This window comes from Hordeum vulgare, chromosome 5H (genome assembly GCF_904849725.1).
Source record: "Hordeum vulgare subsp. vulgare chromosome 5H, MorexV3_pseudomolecules_assembly, whole genome shotgun sequence".
Classification (NCBI taxonomy): domain Eukaryota; kingdom Viridiplantae; phylum Streptophyta; class Magnoliopsida; order Poales; family Poaceae; genus Hordeum; species Hordeum vulgare.
Genome location: NC_058522.1, coordinates 553001932 through 553010459, shown reverse-complemented (window position 1 = coordinate 553010459; position 8528 = coordinate 553001932). Strand labels below are relative to the sequence as shown.

The 8528-nt window shown below is 44.1% G+C and overlaps 1 pseudogene; it reads right to left on the bottom strand.

Annotated features, from left to right (window-relative positions):
- Window positions 1–2989: 2989 nt before the first annotated feature.
- LOC123397265 lies at window positions 2990–6239 on the bottom strand (annotated as a pseudogene).
- Window positions 6240–8528: the final 2289 nt, after the last annotated feature.

Sequence of the window (8528 nt, the reverse complement as noted above, 5' to 3'; positions counted from 1 at the left end):
AGGTAGTATATTAATTCCAAATAACTTAAACATCCATTTAAATGATAACACCCACACATGCGGCACAAAATAACATGGTACAAACGCCTTCATTGCCAACCATTTTACCACATCAAATTGATGACATCCGCGGAATCTTTTTTGTTTTTTAAACTTAAAAATATTTTATCTATTAAATAGAAAATCCAAGTTAAAATCTGTTTTCATCAATAAATCCATCTCGACGAGATCCTCCAAACTAGATCACATGTTGTCATGTTTCGTTGACTTTTTTTTTGCATCAAAAGTTGACATGATGTTTACACTATAGTTGCCATAGAGTTTACACTAAAGTTGCATGATATGTTTTATTTATTTTTTATTCTAAATTTAAAGATACCATTGTATTTTCAACTACTTTTCATGGCATTTTTTATTAATTGACCATGGCAATTTTTAAAAATTAACCACGAAAAAATTAATTCATGAATCATGGCAATTTTTAGTAATTTATTGGGGCAAATTTGGTTTATAGATTATGACAAATTTAGTTTATAGATCATGACAGGTTTTGAATTTTGACCATGTCAATTCTAGTATTTTAAACTTGCAAATGTTTTTTTTTGTGTGTGAATCATGACAAATTCTAATGTATGTATCATGGCATATTTAAGTAATTCACTATGGTAATTATAGTTAATGGTTCATGGCAAATTTGAGCTATTGACCCTGCATCTTTAAAGTAATTGATGGCATATTTCTTTTTTACTTATGAATCATGTCAAAATCATTTCATGGATCATGTCAAATTTTAGTAATACATCATGACAAGTTTAGTTTCTTAATTTCTTTTTTATAACATGTCAAAATTTACTTTAAATTAGAAGAAAACATAGTTAAAATATATCATGGCAACTTCAGTGTATACATAATGGCAATTTATGTCCAGTAGACATGGCAACTTTTAACAAAAAAAAAGTCATCATAACATAGCGATATGAGATCTAGTTTCGAAGATCTCGTTGCAACGGATTTAATGGTGAAAATTGTTTTTCAATCAAACTTTTTTATTTAATATATAACACATTTTAAAAACTTAAAAGACAAAATATTCCTATTACATATTCAGCTTCATCACTTATACATGCATATAGTGACGTGGCGCAACCCGTGACTATTAAACGTGTGGGTTGTTTGTTGCTCCTACCATACGTGTGGTGATTTTCGCAACCCAACATCTAATGGAGATGATTACTATTCTGAATAATTATTTACTTTGTACTATCCTACTATTATTTCTTGTTTTAATTTTTTTCTAAAAATGTAGCATGTATCTTACGACATAAAAGTGTTTAATGACTTTTGATGTTGGGATTTCATAGAGATGTGTATCATCCGTGTTGTTTGGCAGAACACCAACAAATTGCCAGATGCTTTGTTCATCTATAGTGGAGATTATTATGTAGCACTAGAGTTGAAAACACTAGTCAGTCGATAGTTTTCTTATATTAGCAAGCTAGACTATACAATTTATGATATCAAATCAAGATCTCACTTTATTAAAAGGAAAAAGAGAGTTGTCTGGTTAACAGACGAAAAGTCATACTAAAAATGTCATGACGGCCTACACAGGGCAACACGGGTCGACCTGGGCATGCACACAAAGCTATAGAACGGCCCAGCTCTGCCCCCCCCCCCCTTCCCTACTCTCGCTTGTATGTGCCTGCCGGGTTTTGCAGATGAAATAGCCTTTCTTTTTGTCTGAACACAAACCAAAAAAGGAGGATAGCTAAAATGGACAAACATTACTTTTGACTGTTCTTTATAGAACTAGGTAGGACAATACTAACTCCTACTCACTTAGAGCATCTCCAATAGCATGTGTAAATTTGAATGTTCATTCATATATACACGTTCAATTTACAGCAGAACGTTTATATAAAGAATGTCTATATTCTTTCTCCTATATTAATATTATTTTGTAACTATCAATTCAACTACCATTTCAATAGTAATTTAAACGACTTCTAATTGCTTTCACAGATACAGATTTTGCTTTCACAGATGTATATGTTTCTTTAGTTGGCGACATGGGCGACACTTGTTTTGAGACACCGAAGTTCAACATGCCCAGAAAACTCTGCCGCCTTCCATCTGTGAAAATTTTAACATACCTTGGGTCAGATGAGGTTGTGCGGCACACCAGCGTCCTTACGGTTAAGCTTTGGACGACGACTTCACATCCTTCACGTCTCGACGTCATCGAGGTCAATTTGGACTATGTGCATATTTGCACGCACGTTTAGACGAGCTGTTGGACGGTAGTTTTCGGATCTCATCGTGTAAAACTCATATACACGTTCATTTAGACGTGATGTTGGAGATGCTTTTAGAAGACTCAGCCGTGATTGACTGCTTCTGTGGAGAATAGCGATTGATTGAGCATTGCCGCAAGGTGAGCAATTTTAGTACGGAGGAGAAAGGGACAGAATGAAGAAAAAAAACTGAAAAAGAAAATCTCAGTTTTAGACTAAGGCCCTGTTTGGAACCACCTAGATTATATAATCCAGTTTTTATAATCTATTATGTTTCCAAACAGGACAACTTATAGTGTAGATTATAAAAACTAGATGGATAGATTATTAAAAACTCATAATCTACTCTATACCAGCTAAAATCAGATTATGGATTGCTAATGACCCATTACCCTTGTAAAGTTGAAGATAATAACATTTCTACCACCGCTACCCTCCTCTTTAAAAAAACAGAGGGTAGATAGGTCATTATGCAATGTAAAACCTGGATTACAGTTTATATAATCTGGCCTCCAAACATGTTCACCTAGATTATTTTTATAAACCAGATTATATAATTTATCTTCATAATCCAGATTATCATAATCTATTATGGTTCCAAACAGGGCCTTAGGCCCAGCTAACACAAACTTTCAATTTCCTGCCTTGGGAAAATTGAGTGAATAAAGGAAAACAGTTCTTTGTTTTGATTTATCTCACAAGTCTGTGCTATGCAAGAAAAATCCTGCATCTGGACTCTGGACAGCGACCATGAATCTGTAGGACAGAGCTACACAAAACTGAAACTATGAGAATTTCAGCGAAAATACTGCTAGTTGCTAAACAGATTACCAAACCAATAAAACTCACTCGAACAATTACACTTCAAGAAAGCAAAAAAGCACATCTTCATGAGACGAAAACTATTCATCCGTATATAAATTCGTCATAGTAAAAGTAGCGCTCGTACAGCAAAAAGCAGTTCTGAGATCAAAACTAGGAAAACAGAATGTGTTCGTCGAACTCAACAGCGCCTTGGAGGGGTCGAGAACATGCCCCGCAAAGACAACTGCGCCGGTCGCCTCCTCCACTATGTAGTAAGCAAAAGGATGGTCGGCGACGAAATCCACTTGTGGAGGCGGCGAGCTCCACCCCCCTGCTGCGCATCCATCAGCCGGCATGACCAAACTGACGGCGGCGGCTTCAGTACCTTCCTCATTCACCTCGACGACAGCCTTGTGGATGACGTCGTCCACTAGAATCGGCAACCCGGAGCCGTCGTCCTCCACCATGCCAGACAGGTCGCCTTCCAGCCGGAATGGCAGCTCGAGCCCCAGCTTCTTGAGGACGGCGACGACGCTGCTGTGGAAGCACAGCTTGAACTTTGGCACCCGGAACTCGCCGAGGGCGATCTGCTGCTCCGGCCAGGTGGTCCTGCAGGAACCCAGCCCGGGACGCTATCGTGTCCAGAAGCCCCAGCAGGCCGTCGTGGGCGTCCGGGAGGAAGATGCACATCGAGAACTGCGTATGCCCGCTATGATCATCAGAGTTGGAGTGCACCCACGGAGCTGCACGCTGGTCATCTGGCGCCGCCATCCTGTACCGGAGCTTGAGTACCTTGAACCCGTCATGCACGGCGACGAACTGTGACTCCCAGCTCTTCATGAAGGGCACGTCGACCTGGCTGCGGTCGAGCCGGTGGAATGGCTTGTGCGCGGTCTCGGCCTTGTCGAACAGCTCGTCCTCCCACTTGCCCTTGAAGTACATGGCGTTGCCGAGCACGACCCGAGTCGCCGGGAGGACCGAGTCGATGAGGTTCCTCGTCTCTTGAGCCGCCCACGCGTTGATCTGGCTCCGCGCTGCCTCCGGCGCGCCGCGGAAGTCGACGGTGCTGGCCTCGGCCTTGTACGTGCCCACGACGGCCTCATGGAAGGCCGACTTCAGTCGCCGCGTCAGGTCACTCCACACGCCGCAGGCGAACGCCACGCGGGGACCGCCCGAGGCGGACCTGTCTTGGAGCGCGTCGGCCGCCATGCGTGACACGAAGTGCTCGAGCTCGTTGCGGGACCGCGCGCCGAGCACGCGGAGGATCTCGTCCAGTGTGGCACCCCGGGCGCCGGCGGCCAGGAGCGCCAGAGCGGTGTAGATGGACAGTGGCGAGAAGACTAGGTTGTCGTCCGGGCTCCCGTCGGCAAGGCGCCTGCCATGCCGCTGGAGCAAGGATTCCCTACTGCGTCCAACTGCACCGACGTACGGGTTTTTTATCACCGCCGGCAACTCATAACCTCCAGCAGTAGCAGGTAACCTCTGCTCGTTAAGTGCGCCCTCCTGTTCCGGTTGCCCAATCCGGTCCGTGCTGCTGCCACTGGTCGACGACATGCCCTGCAAAGAAGATCGCGCCGGATGCCTCCTCGACTATGAAATACGCGAAGGGATGGTCGGCGACGAAATCCACCATTGGCTCCGACATCATCACGCGAGAACATCCAGGAGGCAAGAACGGCGTGGTGAGCGCCGCTGCTTCCGTGCCTTCCTCGTTGACCTCGATGACAGCCTTATGGATGACCTCTTGAACGACCAAAGGGAAGCCGGTGCCGTCGTCCTCCACCATGCCCGACAGGTCAGAACCCAGGCCGAACGGCAGAACGAGCCCCAGCTGTTTGAGGATTTCGGCGATTCCGCTCGAGAAATCAAGCTTGAACTTGGGAACCCCGAAGTCGCCGACCTTGACGAGCATCGCCGGCAGGTGATCGTGCACGAAGCCCGGGCGGGAGGTTATCTCGTCCACGAGGCTCGACAGGCCGTCGTAGGCGTCCGGTAGGAAGATGCACATGGAGTACTGCTGCGTCGCTTGCTTGGAGCTTGTCGTCCTCTGTGGCATCTTGTACTGCAGCTTGAGCACCTTGAACCCGTCGTGCACGGCGATGAAGTGGCGTTCGGGGCTGTACATGAAGGGCGCGTCGACGGCGGCCCCGTCTAGCCGGTGGAACGGCCTGTCCCTGGTGTCCGTCTCGTGGAACGGCAGGTCCCACTTGCCTTTGAAGTATATGGACCCTTGCTTTAGAAATTATTTTAGTCGAAAGACGACCGAGCCGCGTGTCAGCAGATGGATTGAACGGATGCGAGCCCGTACATCGATCGACCATTCGGATGACGGATGTTTACTACTGATACATCGGTGAACGCCTAGGAGCTCCCATAATACAATGGGCTAGTTTGTTAATACGGCCTCTCTCGGTCACCTCTTCGAACTAGTTTTGTTACTTCTTTCATTCATCATGTTTGCATTTCTTTCAAAATAGAAACAAAAAATGCTACCTTTGCATCAATTTGATGCCACCCGCAGCTCACTCGCATATATATTGTAGAACATCCGTGCGTTTGTTATGGACTAATATAAAAATAAATGAAGAAAAAAGTATAGCAGATTCCGGATGCCTCTACACTATCATGAATAATAAATTCAGAATGAAATGAACAAAAATCAAAATAATCAGAAAGTTTAGGGAATCAAAGATGGGAGAACTTTTAATGTCCTTGTAAATTTTAAGCCACAAATAACACTCGAGGAGCCCTCACCAAAAAATTTACTACTTAAAAGTACACATAAACTCTGACCACTCATATTTTTAGATGAAGTCTCCCCGGATGTTATTTGAAGCTAAAAATTTACAAGCACGTCAAATGTTTAATCATGTTTGTTTGACATTTCAAAGTTTCAGATTTAATTTATTTATTTATTGGATTTACTCTCCATAGAGGATGCAGGGACACCCGAGTGTCAAAAGTCCTGTCTCATAAATAAATCAAATAAATAATCTTTGAAACTCATTTCTTCCTTGTACACGCGGACGTGATTGGATATCAAATGGGCACCCAACAAGCTCGTCACCCCATGATGCAATCTTATTTTTTTTTCTACCGGACCCTCCCCTTCCCGCCCGGTTTCCCGCCGTAGCGGGACATTTAGGGAGTCAATTAGAAATGCCCTAACCTAGACGACGGGCTCGCACGGATCTACTCTACTCCTCAAAGAGTCCAAGGGCCCCTTTTCCTTTCATTTGTTGCGGCGACAAAAGGGGGTATGGAACCCTATGGTTTCGGTCTGATGAAGTTAGGGTTAGGAAAAAAATTAGGGTTTGTTGGTTTTGTAGTGGCAAGATGGTAGTGTCACCATCGGCGCATAATAAGGCTTCTCCATCTCGTCCTCATTTGGATGATGTTTCTCTGTATTGTCCAAAGGCATGTAAAAGATGTTGTGTCCCTACGGGTGTGTCATTGTCTTTGTAGGTTTGTTTCAGTCGTGTTGTCCTGCAAAGTGGACAACATGGATGTACGTCTTGATCCTCCGGCTCCAATTCCAATTGATAAAAGTTAGTCAGCCTCGGCTTCATCGGGGAGGGTGTGCAATATGTGTTCCTGAATAGGCATATTTGGAATTGGGGTGTTCTACGCATCCATCATCTACGACGTTTTCTTTGCCAGGGTGGCTATTTTCTACACAGTTAGTAGTCGCCGGCATCTTCTGGGCTACATTTACTTCTGTAAGCTCTTAGGTTTAAACTAGTTTGCTCCATTAAGATCGAGGACAACAACGAGCTTTCCGCCTTTGCTAACGGCGTGCGTCAGTATGCATGAGGAAGAAGACTTTAACAACCCTAAGAATTTAAATTATTTTTAAAATGTCTATAAAATTGTTTTTCTAAGGGTTTAACCTTTTCCGAAAAACAGATATCTTGTTTCATTTCACTAAAAATATGCTGGGTAGATGAGAGCACGTGCCCATTCGTTTGGAGACCGAACCTCCATTTTGTTTGAAATCTAATTCTGATATATTCATGATGTTGGAAATATGCCCTAGAGGCAATAATAAATTAGTTATTATTATATTTCTTAGTTCATGATAATCGTTTATTATCCATGCTATAATTGTATTGATTGGAAACACAATACTTGTGTGGATACATAGACAAAACACTGTCCCTAGTAAGCCTCTAGTTGACTAGCTCGTTAATCAAAGATGGTCAAGGTTTCCTGGCCATAGGCAAGTGTTGTCACTTGATAACGGGATCACATCATTAGGAGAATCATGTGATGGACTAGACCCAAACTAATAGACGTAGCATGTTGATCGTGTCATTTTGTTGCTACTGTTTTCTGCGTGTCAAGTATTTATTCCTATGACCATGAGATCATATAACTCACTGACACCGGAGGAATGCTTTGTGTGTATCAAACGTCGCAACGTAACTGGGTGACTATAAAGATGCTCTACAGGTATCTCCGAAGGTGTTAGTTGAGTTAGTATGGATCAAGACTGGGATTTGTCACTCCGTGTGAACGGAGAGGTATCTCGGGGCCCACTCGGTGATACAACATCACACACAAGCCTTGCAAGCAATGTAACTTAGTGTAAGTTGCGGGATCTTGTATTACGGAACGAGTAAAGAGACTTGCCAGTAAACGAGATTGAAATAGGTATACGGATACTGACGATCGAATCTCGGGCAAGTAACATACCGAAGGACAAAGGGAATGACATACGGGATTATATGAATCCTTGGCACTGAGGTTCAAACGATAAGATCTTCGTAGAATATGTAGGATCCAATATGGGCATCCAGGTCCCGCTATTGGATATTGACCGAGGAGTCTCTCGGGTCATGTCTACATAGTTCTCGAACCCGCAGGGTCTGCACACTTAAGGTTCGACGTTGTTTTATGCGTATTTGAGTTATATGGTTGGTTACCGAATGTTGTTCGGAGTCCCGGATGAGATCACGGACGTCACGAGGGTTTCCGGAATGGTCCGGAAACGAAGATTGATATATAGGATGACCTCATTTGGTTACCGGAAGGTTTTCGTGCATTACCGGAAAAGTTTCGGGCTCATCGGTAGTGTACCGGGAGTGCCGGGAGGGGTGCCGGGGACCATCGGGAGGGGTGTCACGCCCCAAGGGGTCTCATGGGCTATGGGAAGAGATAAACCAGCCCCTAGTGGGCTGGAATAAGTTCCCACTAAGGCCCATAAGGTTTGAGAAGGAAAAAACACAAGGTGGAAAGAGTTTCCAAGTGGGAAGGTGGAATCCTACTCCAAGTAGGATTGGAGTAGGACTCCTCCACCTCCAATTTCGGCCAAACCTTTGGGTTTTGAGGCTGCCTCCTCCCCTCCCTCCCACCTATATATACGGAGGTTTTAGGGCTGATTTGAGACGACTTTTCTCACGGCTGCCCGACCACATACCTCCATAGTTT